Below are 19,901 nucleotides of genomic sequence, written 5' to 3' on the forward strand. Positions count from 1 at the left end.
GCTGGCTACTGCTGGCTAGTCTATCAGAAAATAAAGATACATGATGGTAATTAATAACAGTCTGTCACTTTCACAGTGGGGCCACAGCTGTGTAACATACCCAGTAATGGACTAAAACTTCGCACACAAGTAGACTCATCATCATGAAATTGAAAGGAAGCAACATAGACAGCACATGGGAAATTCTTGACTAAGTAAAACAAGTGACAAGAAAAAATACTGGAAAAAATCATCAAAAAAGTAAATTGTCACTGTAAAACTGGATTTCCTTTCCAAAAGTGAGACTGCAATTTATATTATATTATGTTATAATATATTATGTTATATTATATTATATTATATTATAGAAATGTCAGAGTTTTCAGTAAAAGTATAGCATTATGTATGATGAACATCTTAAACTGATGGCCCATCTACACATCTTTATTGAGTTCTTTGTCTCAAAAATGCCACTTACAGTGGCTTTTCCATCATTTTCTGGTTCATCTTCTTTTCAGACTTGCTGGGGGATTGTATTTCCTTGACCCTTCTGAAGTCAGGCATGGCCATGGGACTAGGCTGTTAACGAAATGCAAGTAAAAGCAACACGTCACTTCTGAGATGTTTCAAAGCCAACACAGTATTTTCAGGTCCTTTTCTCACCATCATGGTGAATTTGGAGGTGTAGATGAGATAGAAGCTCTGTCACTCTCAGTTCATGTACATTACAAGGGAGTAGATACTTGTGTGTATCATGATGGAGAATCAGGCAATTTGGGGGGTTTGGCTACTGAAATTCCGGAGTTGATTGTGTCCACAGATTTAAAGTAACAGATTCAGATTAGCACAGAGGTTTAATAGTCAATTTATTTTTAACTATTTTATTTATTTATTTGAAAGGCAGAGTTACAGAGGCAGAGGCAGAGAGAGGTCTTCCATCTGCTGGTTAACTCCCTCAATGACCTCAATGGCCAGAGTTGAGGGGATACGAAGCCAGGAACCAGGTGCTTCTTCCAGGTCCCCCATGTGGGTGTAGGGGCCCAAGGACCTGGGCCTTCCTCTACTGCAGGCGGCAGCTTCATCCACTATGCCACAGAGCCGGCCCCTAATAATCAATTCAAAACTAATTTTTTAAGCACTTCATATGATTTTGGTGATAGTCTGGGAAGCAACTTTTTAAAGCAGAAAGTTTTCAGTAAAAGCTCAGGATAGCTCAGATTAAAGCATGCCTCCAGAGTTATCAGTTCGAAATGGTTTTGAAGCAGAACATGCAATGAGATAAAGAATCATTTTGATATACACAAGTAACAAACATTATCTGTCCACTCCACCTGCTGAAGACGTTTCAGTCAGTTATAGATATATGCCTTAACTGTACCAATTTTATAATTCTTTTCAAAAATCACTGATTTCTAAATGAATTTGTAATTTGATTTGTAAATAAATTTACACATTTAAAAAAAAATAACTTCCCTTGTGGTGAAGAGACAAAAGAGTGATATTAGGTTTGGTTCCAAGTTCCTTGAAATAAAGCATAGCCAGCAGTGACATATATAAAACAAAGAGAGGCAAATCACTAGCTGTAACTGTGAGGGTGGAACTTTTCTATATGTCAATTACTTATAAGTTAAATAATTTTCAAAGGCAAGGGCTTGAATAAAGATAAAAGATTTTAGGAAATATAGTTCAATAATAATAATATCAGAGTTTTATAACCGCAAATTACTTCTGAAAATTTTTGAGTTATGAGGGAAACTTAGAAATCACTGAGTAGAAACCTCCATGCATCTGACTTTGTGATTTAGACTTCGGATGTGCATAAAAAGATAAGTCTTCAAATGTACTATTCACACATAATTTCTCCCAGTAATTAAATAATAAGACTGTTTTAGGCTCACTAGAAGTCTTTTAATGAAGTATGTGACTTCCTGACGTGCTTTGCTCTGTGCCTTGAGAATATGTAGAATGAATTGTAAACTCTTCCAGCAGTCTTTAGTCAAAAGGGAGCAATCAAAATTTTAAAGACTGATCTAGTACAGCATACTGTTATAAAATTAATAGTGACAGCCCTAATGAAATCCTCTAATGTGATGATTAAAAAGATCCTATGATACAAAGTGTGAATATAATTTATTCTTAGCCCTGAAGAAATGAAGGTTAGGCAAATGATCCAAGTTTTCAAGACTTCGTTCGCTTCATTAACAACAGCTTACACTTGTGTAGGGATTTTAACTTTTCAGAACACTTTTGTAACTTCCACTAATTGTATCCTTATACCATCGCTGTTTAGTAGCCACAGAGGGAATAACAATGCCCATTTGCCATTGAGGAAACCGCTTCCAGAAGAGGTTATTAAAGGATTTGGCTCAAGGCCAAACAAATCAGTTAAAGAAACTTGCACTGGAAACCACATTATGTAACTCCAAACCTAGTCAGACAGCCAATTCTAGTGGGAAACGGTATCTTTTCCTGGGGAAAATCATTCCTATGAAGTAAAAAAAGAGGAAATTTGGGGATGGTTTGGAAGCAAATAATAAAAATGATCCATGTCTAAGAAATATATCTTAGGAAAATAGTATACTGGAACTGATATTTTGGGGAATTATAGACTTGTGGACAACAAAGATCAAGCAAAGACATTTCAATATTAATTCTTTAAAAAAAAACAGGGTTTTTTTTGGTTGTTGTTTAAGTTTGAGATAAGCCAGCAAGGAATACAATATCAGCAGGTAGCATTTTGTTGTGTTGCTAAGAATACTCTAGGGTATCTCCCCAAGTATGCTTATATTATCAAATGGTTTATGTCAATATGTTCCTTAGGCATTTTAATAGTTTGATACAAAGTATAATCAATTAGGCATGATAGAATGCAAGTCAAAAGGATGCTTTTCTTAACTAACCTATGATGATTCACTCCCATTAGCTCTTGAGGAAATTTTCAGGCTTTATGCAGTGGAGATTCTTGAGTGACACTGAAATTTGGGAACTCTGCTCTGTAGATAAATATGTTCACCCAGAAAGTCCAGAGTTTCAAAAACAAAAGCTAGCAGTGTCTTACAGAATCTGTACTTATTCCCAACCATCCCATAGATATTGGCATGCACGCTTATAAGACATAAGTTGAAAATACTTGCCAGGGGATTCCAATACAATCCCATCAAGGTGGCATGTACCAATGCCATCTCACTAGTCCAAGTGATCAATTTCAGTTCACACAAACAAGTCTAGTGTCTGCTAATACTAGCTGATAGAATCAAAAAGGGAGAGAACGATCCATCATGGGAAGCGGGATACACAGTAGACTCATAGAATGGCAGATGTCCTAAACAGCACTCTGGCCTCAGAATCAGCCCTTACACCATTTGGATCTGTCTGAAGAGCCCATGAGAGTATTTTAGGCTTGGAAAGCCAAGACACCCTGGAAAAAAAAAAAAAGAAGAAGACCTAAATGCCTAAATGGAAGATCTCTGCGAGTGAGATCATGGAAAGAACGGGGCCATCAAAGAAGGAGGTACCTTTCTCTGAAGGGAAGAGAGAACTTCCACTTTGACTATGACCCTGTCAGAATAAGATCGAAGCTGGCGAACTCAAAAGGCTTCCATAGCCTTGGCAACTCATGACTAGAGCCTACGGAGATTACTGATGCCATAAACAAGAGTGTCAAATTGTTAAGTCAACAACAGGAGTCACTGTGTACTTACTTCTCATGTAGGATCTCTGTCCTTAATGTGTTGTACAATGTGAATTAATGCTATAACTAGTACTGAAATAGTATTTTACACTTTGTGTTTCTGTTTGGGTGCAAACTGATGAAATATTTACTTAATATATACTGAATTGATCTTCTGTATATAAAGAGAATTGAAAATGAATCTTGATGTAAATGGAATGGGAGAGGGAGCGGGAGATGGGAGGGGTGTGAGTGGGAGGGAATTTAAGGTGGGGAAGCCATTGCAGTCCATTAACTGTACTTTGAAATTTTATATTTACTAAATAAAAAATAAAAAAAAATCAAAAAAAAAAGAAAATACTAAACTGGCTCTCTACCTTTGCAATTGATCTGAAACATAGTATGACAGTTGAGTACATTCTTTCACCATTTGTGCAAGTTTCAACTATTGTAATCACAGCAATTACTAATTCCAACAGAAGTATATGAAGGAAAGTTTGAAAAGACAGCACCATCTTAATCTGAACACGAAGTACAATAGAAAGCGATAAGACCCCTGATTTTCCCAACTCCAGGCAGTATTATCCTGATGAATTTCTGAGGAGTCTGTCAAATCAGGTATCATCGTATCTAATCCATATTATCATATTACATGAGGAATATTACACAGCTGGGAGGACATGTTAAAAATAACCTATTACCTTTTGTGAGAATTATGGGGTAGCTTATTATACATTAAATTATATAAAATAAACACTAGAACTGAAATCAGTTTCCAGTTCTTTACCAAATAATGTGTACATATTGTTAATTACATGTTTAAAGGAATAAACTTGGTCAGGTTAAGATATTTCTATACTTCATAACCGATATTTTAAGAGTGTATGACTTGTTGAGATTAAGGAAAGACCAAAATACCTATTGATGACTGATTAACTAAGACCAGTAATGATGTGGCTCTCTAGTCTTTTCTACCATAACAATCTTCATATTGTATATCTATAGCAAGGGCATAATGAATTTAGTTAGAAAAAGTTTCTACTTTATATCCATTCTGAGATGCCATCAATGATAATATTCTCTATCATAAGTGTAATCAATAGTGGGATTTGGAGATGAGTGGGCACAGATATTGCCGCAGTAAATTTGCAAGCACTGTGATTTACATCCTAATATCAGAACTGCTTCAAAGTATCCAAGAAGATTCTAGAATTGAGGAACATAGGACTTTCTGCTAAGAATTGAGTTGGTGGGGTATAGCAGGTTAAACCTCACCAGCAGGGCTGGCATCTCATAGAAGCAGTGGTTCCAGTATCAGCTGCTCCATTCCCAATCTAGGTCTGTGCTAATGTGCCTGGGAAAGAAAAGGAAGATAGCCCAAATGCTTGGGCCCTTGCACCTACATGGGAGACCCAGAAGAAGTTCCTGTCTGCCGACTTTGGTCTGGCACAGCCTTGGCCATTATAGCCATTCAGGGAGTAAACCAGCGAATAGAAGATCTCGCTCTCTCTCTCTCTCTCTCTCTCTCTCCCCCTCTCTCCTTCCATCCCTCACTTTCTCCTTCTGTAACTCTACCTTGAAATAAATAAAATCTTTTTTAAAAAAAAGAATTGACTTGGTGATAAATCTTCCATCCTTATGTGCAGCCATCACTTTCTAAATTACATGTAAACAGCTTTCCTATCACAGTGGCCCAGTGCATTGCTTGTATTCCACTACTTATTCAACGTTGTGATCATTGCACAGAGCTGGTAGAGCCCTATAAAATTGTTATAATATATGAATAGTATCTACTGTCCCTACTATTTCTGTTCATAGAGCCCCTTCTGCTATTTACTTATTGTCTCATTGACTGATGATCACATTTTAGCCAGAAATAGCTTATCCAGAGAAGAGCAAAGATAAAAGATATGCTGTCATTTCATCAGTAATAATAGTGTCAATTGACTGTAGGATGATTATATTCACCTGAAGGATTAGTGTGAGGATTAAATGAAATAATAGAGCAAATGTGCATTTGGTATCAGGTCAAACATTCAGAAGCAACCAATAGGTTGTAGCAGATGTTAGCTTTCCTCACATTGCACAGTTATTCCAAAATTTCCTGTAAGGGTTCCATACATTTGCCTAGGAAGCCCATCATCGGCCAAGGAGTCTGTATCACGAGTCCCAAAGAGCTAGTCTGGAAACATACAATGAGTCCTCCTTTAACAGCAGGAAAGATGAAGAAACCAAGCCAGCGATGCCAGAATCCTCTTTCGTGAATGGACCAGGGACAGAATGGGAACACTCAGGCGCTTATAGATTGTGACCATCCTATTCATGTGAGAGCTGCTCTTATGTAAGCCATGGTGATTGTGACAAATAAGAGAAATGCAGTTACCATCCCACAGAACTCAGCTTCCAGGCTGTGAAAATCTAAGTACGACAAGTCCATAGCATGAACTACAACTTAGTGTATGTTTGTGCATCCTGGTGGGAGCAAAGAGGAAAGGTAGTTAAGGAAAAAACGTTGTGAATAAAATTTATTAAAGTATTTTAAAGAGAAGTTGGATTTGGAATGTGAAGGACAGAATATTCCAGAAAGAAGAAATACTTCCTAAAGCCCTTAAGATTCACATGACCTTTTGAGGACAACCTCAATAAGACACCAGGAGTGAGGAAGACGGTGATGGGGGGTGAGCTGCAGGGCAGACAGGAGCCATAACCTACAAAGCCTTGTAGACCAGGCTGCCAGGCAGAGTGCTTAACATTCTGCAGATGGTCAGAAAGGTTTGTTCACTGTGCGAAGAACTACTGTGTGGAACAAGAAGTTGATCACCCATATGGAACACCTTGACTAAGGAACCCCTTTATGAAAGGGGTTTTGGTTTTGGTTCTGTCTGATTCTTAGACTGTGAGCTTCCCCTCTCCACATCAGTCATTTTCTCCATGTCTATCAGAATCTATGATAATCCTTATGACAAGAAGAGTGATTCAAGGAGATGGATAATGTGACACACATAATATAATCTCTGGTGCAAACCAGGTACACATTCAGTCCAGGCTCTATAAAATGTAAAAAAGAAGTATGAGGTACTTTAAAAAGTTAGTGGAATGGGATTAAAATATAAGTTTAAAAGCTGTGCATAATCTTTTAATAATATGAATTTAACGTGAGCTTTTTGAAAATACTTCCATGCATGAATTTCAAAAACTTTTGCACTGAAATAAATTTGTCTTCGAATTCCATTTGTTTCATAAACTTTCTGACATGCATTCATGTGTGCTGCGATAGAGAAGATAAAACAAAAGCAGAAATACGGTGATAATTATCAGACTTGAGTGATGAAGACACAGGATTCTATAAATTATTCTCTCTGCTTTTGTACATCTTTGAAAGTTTCCACAATAAAAAGGTTTTCGGAAATCTAAGTTCCATCACTTATAAGTCATTTAATCGAGATAAGTTATTTAACTATTCTGAATCTCAATTTCTTGAATTGTGACTGGGACTTAACATAAAGACAAAATAAAACCATATGTGAGAAAAAATGAGCAGAAGACATAGCATGAAGAGGGATCTTTGCAGGCATTCGAATTCAATATTTACGTGTCAATACTGACACTCAATATTTAAGGACCCATCATTAGGGTCCTCTTGCCCTAAGTGTTCTGAGCAAATGGAAGGCCTGGAAACCTTGTTAAGATACAAAGTCAGAGTCAGGAAATCTTAGAGAGGCCCAAGACCCCACGTTTCTAACACACCTGCAGGTGGGGCTGCGGCCATGGGTCCACGGATCGCAGTTTGTGAAGCAAGCCGTGATTCCTACTTTACCCCTGAAATCAACCTTCCAGTGTTGCTCTCTTGCGATTTTCTTTTTTTTTTTTTTTTTTTTGCGTTGCTGTCTTATTCTCCTGGTGTGAATGAGTCCTTAAGCCCCTGAGTTCTGGCTCAGTAAGTTCCCCCAGACTTCAATCCTTTTAAGACTGAGGTCCTGGGCACATGCTCCCAATTTCTCTGGGGGTCTGAATGCTTGTCTCTGACTTCCTCCTTTCATCCCTGAGAAGTCTGTGCTTCCCGCTCCACTGTTACTCCACTGCCTCTGGTCTCCTTGTTATGCCCTGTGCACCGCTCTTAGATGAAACTGGACACCAACTGCTTACCCAGAGCCAGACTGATTATTCCTCTTGGCAATAGATGGACCCGCCCAGTGGAACAGCTTCCAGTCACTGCATCTGGATCGGCTCCTTCGGTGTTTCTGAAATCCCAGTAGGCAGTTTCACCTGCAAATCCTTCCCTGAGACGCTGTCTGCACTGACATTTCCTGACAGCCAGTGCTTCCACGCTCTTCTGTGGCAAGAGAGAATACCCCAATGCCAGGAGGAAAGGAAGGTATTTAATCCCACTAAAGACGCATATCACTGCTGTGCTTATCAGCAAGCAGTCCACAATGAACATGAAACTTGATATAAGTTATATTTATGCAGAACTATAGATTGACTTAGAAGTATGTTTTTATGATTTGCTGATTATAATCATCCTTGTAGCTTTCACATGAACTGGATGTGTATATTCCGAAATCTTGTTAGGGAAAGAAATCCAATCACTTTGTTCCTTTAGATTTGAAGATTATACTCTGGCAAGGTTTATGTAAAGAGTTATCTGAACTATGTATGTTTTGCCATTTCCCAGGAATAATCATAAAATCTCTTAGAAATCGTGACAAAAATCAAACATTGGGAATAATACACTCATGTTTAAACATGGCTCTTGATTTGACAATGTAGCCTTACAAGCTGCCAGCCATCAACACTTTCTCAGGGAATAGGTGTACTCCACATCTTTCCAGCAACGTTAAAAGACAGTTCAAAAAATTATAAATTCACAGATATGAAAGGAATTTTCTCATACTAATTAAAACAGTACCTTCTTAAGGTTCATGAAAACTCCACACTCATAAACACTAAAAAGTTACTTGCTTGTAACTTTTTTTAAAAGATTTTATTTATTTATTTGACAGGCAGAGTTACAGACAGTGAGAGAGAGAGACTGAGAGAAAGGTCTTCTATCCTTTGATTCACTCCCCAGATGGCCACAATGGCGGGAGCTGCGCTGATCCGAAGCCAGGAACCAGGAGCTTCTTCCAGGTCTCCCATGAGGGAGCAGGGGCCCAAGCACCTGTGCCATCTTCTACTGCTTTCCCAGGCCACAGTAGAGAGCTGGACTGGAAGAGGAGCAGCAGGGACTAGAACCGGCGCCCATATGGCACCACAGGTGGAGGATTAACCTAGTGTGCCACGACGCCGTCCCCATTGCTTATAACTTTTTAGCAATATTCTTTATTTATACAAGGTGAACATATTCCCTGCACTTCATATACACAGATTCAGGAACATAGTGATATTTCCTACCCTATTCTCCCTCTGCCCATGCTCCCACCCTCCTTCCTCCTTCCTTTCTTATTCTTTCTTTCAAACTCTTAGGACTTACTTTTGTGTATAAACTTTCCATTCTCATGAGCTTAAAAGTTTATTTCTTAGTTTTGGGTCATTTTTGTTCTATCTTTTTTTGTTTTAGATTACAGACTTTTTTTTTTATTTTTTTTTTTATTTTTTGACAGGCAGAGTGGACAGTGAGAGAGAGAGACAGAAAGAAAGGTCTTCCTTTGCCGTTGGTTCACCCTCCAATGGCCGCCGCGGCTGGCACGCTGCGGCCGGCGCACCGCGCTGATCCGATGGCAGGAGCCAGGAGCCAGGTGCTTTTCCTGGTCTCCCATGGGGTGCAGGGCCCAAGCACCTGGGCCATCCTCCACTGCACTCCCTGGCCACAGCAGAGAGCTGGCCTGGAAGAGGGGCAACCGGGACGGAATCCGGCGCCCCGACCGGGACTAGAACCCGGTGTGCCGGCGCCGCAAGGCGGAGGATTAGCCTAGTGAGCCGCGGCGCCGGCCTAGATTACAGACTTTTTAAAAAATGTGTATTCATTCATTTGAAAGGAAGAGTTAGAGAGAGAAAGAGAAAGAGGGAGAGACAGAGAGATCTATCCGCTGGTTCACTTCCCAAATGGCTATAAGGGCCATACTGAGCAGTTCCGAAGCCAGGATCCAGGCGCTTCCTCCAGGTATCCCATTTGGGTGCAGAAGTCCAAGCACTTGGGCCATCTTCCACTGCTTTCCCAGGCCGTTAGCAGAGAGCTGGATCAGAAGAGGAGCAAGAGGGAAATGAACCAGCGCCGATATGGGATGTAGGTGCCACAAATGGTGGTTCTATCCACCACTCTATAGTGCCAGCCCTGTTGTTCTACCTTTATTTTCAGTCCAGAGCACAAAGGAACATAAACTGTGATCTGATCTATGCTACAATTTATTGGCAACTGCTTCTTGACAAGTAAAATTTACAGAGTTAAGTTGTGATAATGGATATTTGCTATGCTCATTTTCTCTTTTTTTTTGGTGAAAAATTTCCCAGTTAGACTCAGAGAAAGGGTTGTTGTGATTATATTCATCAAGGTATCTAGGGAGTCTGGCTGCTGTAGGCTCTACTCAAAGCTCCAGGAACTGGTATTTGCTTCAGGCTCAACCTGGCCACAGGTATGGTCCATTGACATTGAGAAAAAATGAAACTTCTGTTGCATGACTGAAAGAGAGGCTGGTGTTCTTGCTTGCTCTTGAACATGAGAAGGTACAGTCTAGAGATGCTTCAGTCATCTTGCCATCGGACAGGAAGGGCAAATCCAAGAACTCAACAGAGACGGAGATGAGGGAAGGCTGGAGGGAGGAGGGAAGGTACCAGGGATTTCTCCGAGCTACTGGTCTGGAGCAAGCACTACTGCTGACTTTTTAATTACCTGAGTCAATAATAAATTTCATTCTTGCTTAAGGAAGCCAGAGTTAAATTTTCTGCCACATGCAATCAAGAGAAACTACTGCAGTAGTTAAGTACACTGCAGTATGTTAAGTGAGGCTAGGAGGAAAACATTGAGAACATGCAAGGAATATAGTCCTTTTCCACAGTGTACAAAGCCTGACAAATACTCTTTCACCAATGTTTAGAAAAGATGGGGAAATTCAAAGTTACCTTTGAATATTTCGTCCTTTTACAGTTTTATCTCTATGGTTTTTTTCAATCACTTATTTAAAATTCAAGGTGAGTTTTTTGGTATCACTTAGGCATACAAACATGTTCATTATAAAAACAAACTGTATGAAAGCTACCCCAATACAGAATATGTAAAAATATTTTAGGTAGAAAAATTAAAACTTGGTGGCAAGAATTGTGGCACTGAGAAGAGTTAAGCTTCCACTCAGGTCCCTCAAACCCACATTGGAGTACCTGGTTCAAATCCCAGCTACTCTGGTTCCAATTTGGCTTCCTGTTAATGCCTCTGAGAGACCAGCAGGTCTCTCAAGTATTTGAGCCCTTGCCACCCATTTTCGAGACCTGGATGAACTAAAAAATATGCTTATGTACATTGTGATAAAATATTGCAATGGATAGCTAGTTGATATTTATCAGGATGGTTTTTTTAAAAGTTACTTCAAAAGTTTATGGAAAATGTAATTTAAAGAAAAATTTAGATGCAAAAATTTTGAAAACCAAGTATAAGTTTTCAGTAATTTGCATTTCCATGAACTTTTTGAAGACCTCTTGTATTACACTCTTTCAAACTTATTTTAAATATGCAAAATGGAAATTACTTACATTCTACACCAAACCCTCCCTACCACCTATCCATCCACCTAGGCACCTTGTCCCAAATTCTCAGACAGACACTGGCATAGAGGGGTTATGGAATTCAATCAAAGAAATACATTTTAGGAAAATGTGCACCCTAGCTGTTAGATGTGATCTAATTTGTCTTACAAAATCAGACTAGTCAGCCAGCTCACTAGGCTAATCCTCCACCTGCGGCGCCAGCACACCGGGTTCTAGTCCCGGTCAGGGCAACGGATTCTGTCCCGGTTGCTCCTTTTCCAGTCCAGCTTTCTGCTGTGGCCCAGGAAGGCGGTGGAGGATGGCCCAAGTGCTTGGGCCCTGCACCCCATGGGAGACCAGGAGGAGGCACCTGGCTCCTGGCTTTGGATCGGCGCAGCACGCCGGCCGTAGTGGCCACTTGGGGGGTGAACCAACGGAAAAAGGAAGACCTTTCTCTCTGTCTCTCTCTCTCTTACTGTCTAACTCTGCCTGTCAAAAAACAAACAAAAAACAAAACAAAAAAACCAAAAACAAAATCAGACCATACTTAGTTAAACAATGTGCCACATTATTTCAGATTCCCTATATCAGAATAGAAAGTAGTTGAAGTGATAAATCTGCACCTGATAGTATTACATTGTTATGGTATTAATGTGAATTTTGAACTAAAATACAAAATCATGCCTAGTTCAAGATAGTATGATACTTTTAGTTGACATTATCTGAGAAGAGAGGTGGGCATCTTGCATAGAGTTTAAGACGCTGCGTGCAACTCCTATATCCTATTCAGAGGGCCTGGGTTTGAGTCCTGGCTCTATTCCTGATTCCAGCTTCCTGATAATGTGCACCCTGGGAGGTGGCGGGTGATGACTCAAGTTCTAGGTTCCCTTTACTCATGTGAGACAGCCAGGTTGAGTTTTTGGCCTCCAGTTCCAGTCTTTCCCCGTCAAAGCTGTTGTGGGCTTTTGGGGAATGATCCAGAGGACAGGCGGTCAAGCTATGTGTGCCTGCCTCTCTGTCTCCCTATTTCTGCCTTTTGAATCAGACAAAATAAATAATTTATGTAGGTGTTCAGAACCTTAGAAGACAGAGAATGCTAATAATCTGGTCATTCCCACTTGCTACTATTTGTCCTTGGCAAGTTAATTCTGCAAGCCTGTATTTCCTCAGTATAATAGAATATTGCTATAATTATATAAGATACACCACGTAAGGAGTAGCTCAGTAACTGACCATGGTAGAATCCTTCCTCATGCTTCCCTCCCACCTGATGGCTCCCTACTAAGTCACCATCTAGGAACTGCTCTCAGCCCAGGACAGCTGCCTCTTCCTAGGGGTATCCTAAATATAATGTTTGACAAGTAAGAGAAGAAAGTCACTTCCACCTTGACTCATTTAACTCAGACCCCGCCCCCTGCGCTGGCTTGGTCTCTAAAAGGTCCACTTCAGAGGCGCCAATGGAAGAGACAAGGGTCTCACCACGAATACTTGAAGTTCAGCTTCTCCTGCCATTGCTGCTTTCTTTACTTTCTCAGGTGTTGATCGCAAGACAATCTCCCAATAAACCCACTGCACACAAGTTTCAGTCTTAAGAGTCTACTTCCATGGAAAGTTTTCCCAAGGCGCTGTGATAGTAGGAACGTGATACGTGTTAGCAATGATGGTGATGATAACTATGGATCTGAAGAGGGTGTAAAAACTTGAATTTCACTGCTTTATTTGATATAGTCAATATTAAACGTGCATAGAAAGTGTTTCCTTAAATTACATTATCTAATAGTGTGGGACAAGTCTCATGTTAAAAGTCAAACAGCTGACAATTAAGACCAACTGCTCTCTGCTAACCATACACTTAACTAGTGGATTGTATCCAAATTGACACTTCTGTTTTCAACTATTGTTTAGTTAGCTACTTACATTTGTGGGCTTTTTCCACATTGGGCAAGTGTTGATCAAAAATTTAGAAAAATTTCCTCTAAGAATACATCACACCCTAATAGTCCCTGATTCTGTAATTTTGATGATGGCAATATTGAATGATACTTTTTCTGGGAATTAGCCTTTGAAATACCCAAATTGTGCTTGAAAGCAAGAAGTTCATAAATTACTCAAACCGGTGATCGTGGGAAACAAATAATTCTAGTGGCAACATACAAACTGCAACTGAGGAAGCACAAGAATGTCAGGAAAAATAATCTCAACTTCTTTCCTAACAGGATCGTAAGGACAATGATGCAGGGGATGACCTAGCCTTGGCTACTGCAGTAATGACGGAATGATGCCACACAAATTGTAGTGCTGGAAACGATATTGGAAATCACTGGATTAAATCTTCTCTCTTCACTGATAAATGGGCCGAGGGCCAGTAAACCAAAATGACAAGTGCTGGCCATGCAACTAGGAAAGTGACTGGGCCCACACTCTTGCCACTGCTTGGACTCTGCCCACAGACTCTTTTATCCTAGACCTTGGGCCACCCCAGGAAATCTTGTTTCTCCTCTTCTTCCTCTACCTCCTCCTCCTCCTGTTTTCCCATCAATGACTTCATGTTCTCTTCCTGTACCCAGTCAGGTCTTCTTTTCTCTAACATCCTTTTATAAAATTTCCTCTGGGATTTTCTCCAAGACACACATTTTCCCTGTGCATATCTGAAATCACTTTTGCAGTCATTAAATAATACATGATATCATTATACACATAGTTGTGTACTTTAAATAAATCCATTTACTTTCTATATGGTTTCTACTAATAGTAATAAAGTTATAGACAAATGTAATACAGTTAAAAATTAACACCATTTACAGATTTTGTAGCATAATCTTTGAACAAAAAGGACACAGGAAATTATTTTGCCTGCTTCACAAAACACTGCTTTAATGTAAGTGTGGGTCCCTACTAGTCACAACCAATGTCATAATTAGGTTTGGGAGATTTTTTTTCTAAATGTCTACAAAATTTGATAAGTAACCTTCTAAGTTTTAGATTAAAACACATCTGAAAGCCACTTATGGGGCTATTTAAAGTCACAGAAAAAATGAATTTAGAAAAGGCTGAATATTAATTTTTAAAATAATTATTTTTAGAACAGTCTGATAAAAATGATTTTGACTGGATTTAGGGATGAAAATTTAAAATCACAAATGGGACAATCATAATAAACTGAAATTGGATCGAATACTCTTGAACAATAAGTGCTTCCAGCAGAATTGAAGAATATGGTACATTTTAACTTATAAAAATTGCTTAATATCTATTATTCATCTACCCAAAGATGTCCTCCAAGGCACAGACATAATTTAGTCTGGTGGCAGTTTCAAAGGCAGATGTTTCTTAATGGGTTGGCACTAAGTGCAGTCATTACCTATGCTGTGAATTCTATGGAACACAGGCACTCCCAATTTATTTATGAGTAATTTGAATCACTCGTAAACTAGACCCTTTGAGTGTTTCACACGCTTCAATCTTTACTTTGAAATTCAGAAACACATGTACACTGTAGATGAGAAGAGCATTGCATAATTCTAAATAATTTGAGTAGGAGGGAGCCCACCCAATATCTTTTTTTTTTTTTTTTTTGACAGGCAGAGTAAGACAGTGAGGGAAAGAGACAGAGAGACAGAGAGAAAGGTCTTGCTTCTGTTGGTTCACCCCCCAAATGGCCGCCAGGGCTGGCACGCTGCGCTGATCCGAAGCCAGGAGCCAGGTGCTTCCTTCTGGTCTCCCATGCGGGTGCAGGGCCCAAGGACCTGGGCCATCCTCCACTGCCTTCCTGGACCACAGCAGAGAGCTGGATTGGAAGAGGAGCAACCGGGACAGAATCCGGCACCCCAACCAGGAGGACTAAAACTCGGGGTGCCAGCGCTGCAGGCGGACATTTAGCCTAGTGAGCCGCGGCACCAGTCACACCCAATGTCTTTTAATAAACATTTCATATGTGTGTGTGTGCATGTGTATACATACACATATATATATAATTTGTGATATATATATATATATATATATGTATCTCCAAACTTCCTACCTTGTTTTCCTTCAGCAGAAATAAAAGGTTCGGAGGTAAAAGTCTGTTTTGTTTAATTCCTGAAATTGACTTCAATTCAATCCAAGATATGTTCCCCTTTGCATATTTAGAAGGAGCCTTACTGTGTGCTGTTTCTGAATCAGCCCTGCGAGTCAGTACTTTTGAAACCAGGTTTTGCATGCTGCTGTACTCCTGTGGCCTGGTAACTGTAAGAGTATTTACATTTTATTAAGGCTGAGTCAAAAAGAAACCAAAATAATCATCACTAGTCAAATAAATAAATCTGTTGCAGAGGGAGTGGGATCAGTAAAAGTTGGTTAAAACCAGTAAGATTTGGTTTTTCCTTTGTTATTCAATTAATTTTGTCAAAGTAATCATCTTGGTAAACTGCTACTTCATAGGTACAATTTTTTTTTTCTTTATTTGAAAGGCAGTTAGAGAGAGAGGAGGAGAGACAGAATAAGATAAATCTTCCCTCGACTGGTTCACTCCCCAAATGGCTGCAAGTGCTGGGGCTGGGCCAGACCAAAGCTAGGAGCCTGGGGCTTCTTCTGAGTCTCCCTTGTGGGTACAGGGGTCCAAGGACTTGGGACATTTTCTGCTGCTTTGCCAGGCGCTTTAGCAGGGAGTGGATAGAACTGCAGCAGCCAGATCTGGAAAAGGAACTCATAAGGGATTCCGGCATCAGAGGCAGAGGCTTAACCTGCTACACCACAACATCGGTCCCTTCAAAGGTACAGTTTTAAAATGCAAATATTTGCATCTACTAATTTTATACCTCCCATATCACAGGCTGTGGATTTACCCTTTGAATAGATAATCTCATTTAATTCCCATAGGATTGCAAGTTGGGTGGTATAGTTTTCTCTTTTCACAAATAAGTAGACTGATATTTAGAAAGGAAAAGACGCTTGCCTGAGGACAGACAAGGGGTAAGTGGCTAAGTTGGGATTGAAGTCCTTGATTGATTCTAAAGCATTTTCACCTTTCTTCCTACCATGTTGTATTCCTTTGTATATAATGTGCAAGGATTACAAGAATTAAAAGTAATATAATTTTGCAGATCTGCATCTCCCTATCTTTCTTCACCAGCCCTCCCTGAAGGCAGGTGGAAGACAGAAAGCAGGAGGCACACACACACACACACACACACACCTGACTCTCATGGGATTGTGATATATGACTCCCCTGAACCAAGACACATCACATCATAAGCAGGGTGCAGGCACTAAGCCCCCTAGTGTAAATTTTACTAAAGGTTCAGTCGAAATCTTATGCCAGGGTAGCTGTTTGCCCTAGCAGTTAAGACACTGTTTGGGACAGCCGCATCCAATATTGGATTGCTGGTTGGAGTCCCAGCTCTGCCCCCAGTTCAGCTTCCTGCAAATACCTATGCTGGGAGGCAGCAGGTGACGACTTAAGTGGTTGAATTCCTTCCACCAACATGAGGGAACTGTAGTGAATTTTCAGCTCTTGGTTTTGAATTCTCAGCTCTTGGTTTCATGCCTGGTGCATTCTCAGCTGGTAGGGGCATTTGGGGAGTGAACCAACAGATGAGAGTGCTGTGTGTGTGTGTGTGTGTGTGTGTGTGTCCCTCTCTATCTCTGTCTCTCTGCCTCTCAAATAAACAAAATAAACTGGAAAAAAACAAGGCTTAGCAAATCTATTCTATAAATCCAAACCATGATTTATAATGTATGAATTTTTTTGACTTTTTTAAAAATTTATTTTGATAGAGTTAGACAGTGAGAGAGAGAGACAGACAGACAGAAAGGTCTTCTTCCTTCCTATGGTTCACCGCCTAAATGGCCACTACGGCTGGAGCTACGCCAATCCGAAGCCAGGAGCCAGGTGCTTCTTCCTGGTTTCCCATGCAGGTGCAGGGGCCCAAGCACTTGAGCACTGGCCCCCTGCCCCCGGCCACAGCAGAGAGCTGGACTGGAAGAGGAGCAACTGGGACTAGAACTTTGCGCCCATATGGGATGCCGGCACTGCAGGCTGAGGATTAACCAAGTGAGCCACAGTGCCGGCCGCTATAATGTATGAATTTTATGTGTCAATCTGATTAGACCATGAGGTGTCCAATTATTTGGTCAATTATTTCTGGCATGTCTGTGAGGGTATTTCTGGAATAGATTAACGTGTGAATCAGTAGACTGAGTAAAGCAGGCTGTAATCCCCAGTGTGAGTGAGCATCCGCCAATCCAGGAAGGGTGACAGAACAAACAGTTCTGGAGGAAGGGGCATTCCCTCTCTCGGACTGCCTGAGCCAGGTCTCCAGTCTTCTCTTGGCCTCAGACTTGGACTTCTATCAGCTCTGTTTATCAGACCTTCGACTCAGCTTGGAGCTTACACCATTGGCTCCATTGGTTCTCTGGCATTTAAGCGATGGGTAGAACTACACTATGGATTCTCTGCCTTTTTAGCTTGATGACTGCCTATCATGGGATTTCTCAGCTTCCATAATTAAAAGAGCCAATGCCTTATATAATAAATAAACACACAGGTGCATAAATGCCCTATTGGTTTGGCTTCTCTGGAGAACTCAAATATTCCCCTTGCAATCCTATACCCAATGTACTCTTATATCCTATGGCCTGGAACAGTGTGCATGGTTCACTACCTTTCTCTTCTCTAACACATTTAAAGATTTTAAGAATCTCCCAAGAAGGTATAAAACCCTGGGAAGCAACAACCAGATATGAGACAAAATTCAAGGATTCTCCAAATCCTCAAGCAAGGTAAAAACTAAGAAGAGAAACAAAGCCAATAGAGGTGGGCGAAGCAACCTGATTCTGTCTTGATACTTAATCTTCATGCTGGTCATTCCTGAAGGAGCAAATGACAGTTTCTATTTGAATACCACCGACTGTGCAAAACAATGACTACAGCACACATGCTAGCTGGGCAAATCACAGCCTCTGTTTGTCTTTTGTTGATGGGTTTAGGTGTCTGTGCATTTCTTGGTTCCCACAATCCACTACTGAAATGAATTGTTATGCTCTGATTAACAATTTCCCCATCCCTCTTTACTACCAAATCCAATAACAGACAGGGAAACAGGAACGAAATCTATGCTGCTCATTTGCCTCTACAAGTAGAAGCAAATACCCAATGGTGAAAACACACTTTGCTCAAAAGTTTACTCATTAAAAGAGAGACTGGATGTATAAAACTCAGATTAATTACCCCCAAATGACTGGTTGGGGCTGAATAAAATATAGGTTCATTAACATTCAACAGTGCTGTGCAGAGAAGGGAAGACTGAAAAGATCAAATTTAAATGAGAATAAGTATATTTTCAGTAGTTTGGGTAAGATTTTGGAGGATGGATTGATTCTTCTATTTCAAATCAAATTTTCGTGAAAAGGTATTCATGAAGTGCAGACTCAAGTGCCAGATTTTATGGGCTAGAATTCCAGCCCACTAGCTAGTAACTTGGACAAATTACTTAAATTCTCTGACTCTCAGGTTCTTCTGTAAAATGAAGACTAGGACATTACCTATCTTACTAGGTTGCTTTAATGATAAAATGCCTTAAAGTTCAGGGAAATTACTTACACAGTACCTAAAACAGAAGTATCTGTGACAGCAGCACTGTACTGTCTGGGAGAATCCCATGGGACAGAGAATTCGCACACTTTATTATTTAGCAGTCTTTTCATTTCAAGAAGTCATTCATTCACTCATTCATTCAACAAAGGTGTTATTGTTGTTGCTGTTACTTTGAGAGCTGGCAAATAACGCTTTGGATAGAATGAACTACTATAGTGAAAGTATTTTGAGAAGCAGTAAGTGTTATATAAGTGAAACGAAAGGGAGCTATAACAAAGGAGAGCATTTTTAGCAAATAATTACTTTTACTAAGATAACAATAATAAAGATACCGCCTGTTTTTCTAACCAAGAGATAGTTATAAAGTCACTATTGGGTTGTTATCTTCAAAAAAAAAAAAGGCCACTTCTGGAAAAGAGTTATGCTATCTATCTTAACACAAGATAAAATTCTGGTTATCTTCATTCCCCATTTTTCAGTAAATAACTCTTGATTTAAAAAAAAAATCAATTGGACTTAAATGCTGCCCTCTCTTTGATAATGCTAATAACAGTGCTGAATGTTGTGTTCCCAGGATAGCTGTCAGGAGCCTTTCAGCACCCTTGAACATTCTGTTCATGTAGGTGACTACAGCTCAAGATAACAGATGAGATATGAGATGGTGAGTGAGCCCTGTGACACAGCATGAAGGAAAAAAGATAATTACTCATCATGATTTATGTCTACATATGGCCAATGCATCATTTCAGCATTAAACCTAAACACAAGTGTACATTTATCATGAATTCAGAGACAATCTTTCCCCTTAGTTGGATATTAAGCTTACATGCTTGATATAAGCCTTCAGCTACAACTGAAAAACTCAAACAGTGCAGCAAACAGCATAAAGCTCCCTGATGAATATGTCCTTGAACAGGCCACTCCATGCACAGCATTCTGTATGATCTGCCCCCTATACCTCCTGTACTGGACTAAAATTCATCGAAAGGTCTTGCTTTT

This window comes from Oryctolagus cuniculus, chromosome 4, assembly GCF_051225735.1.
Source record: "Oryctolagus cuniculus isolate XC-2025 breed Fujian yellow rabbit chromosome 4, ASM5122573v1, whole genome shotgun sequence".
Classification (NCBI taxonomy): Eukaryota; Metazoa; Chordata; class Mammalia; order Lagomorpha; family Leporidae; genus Oryctolagus; species Oryctolagus cuniculus.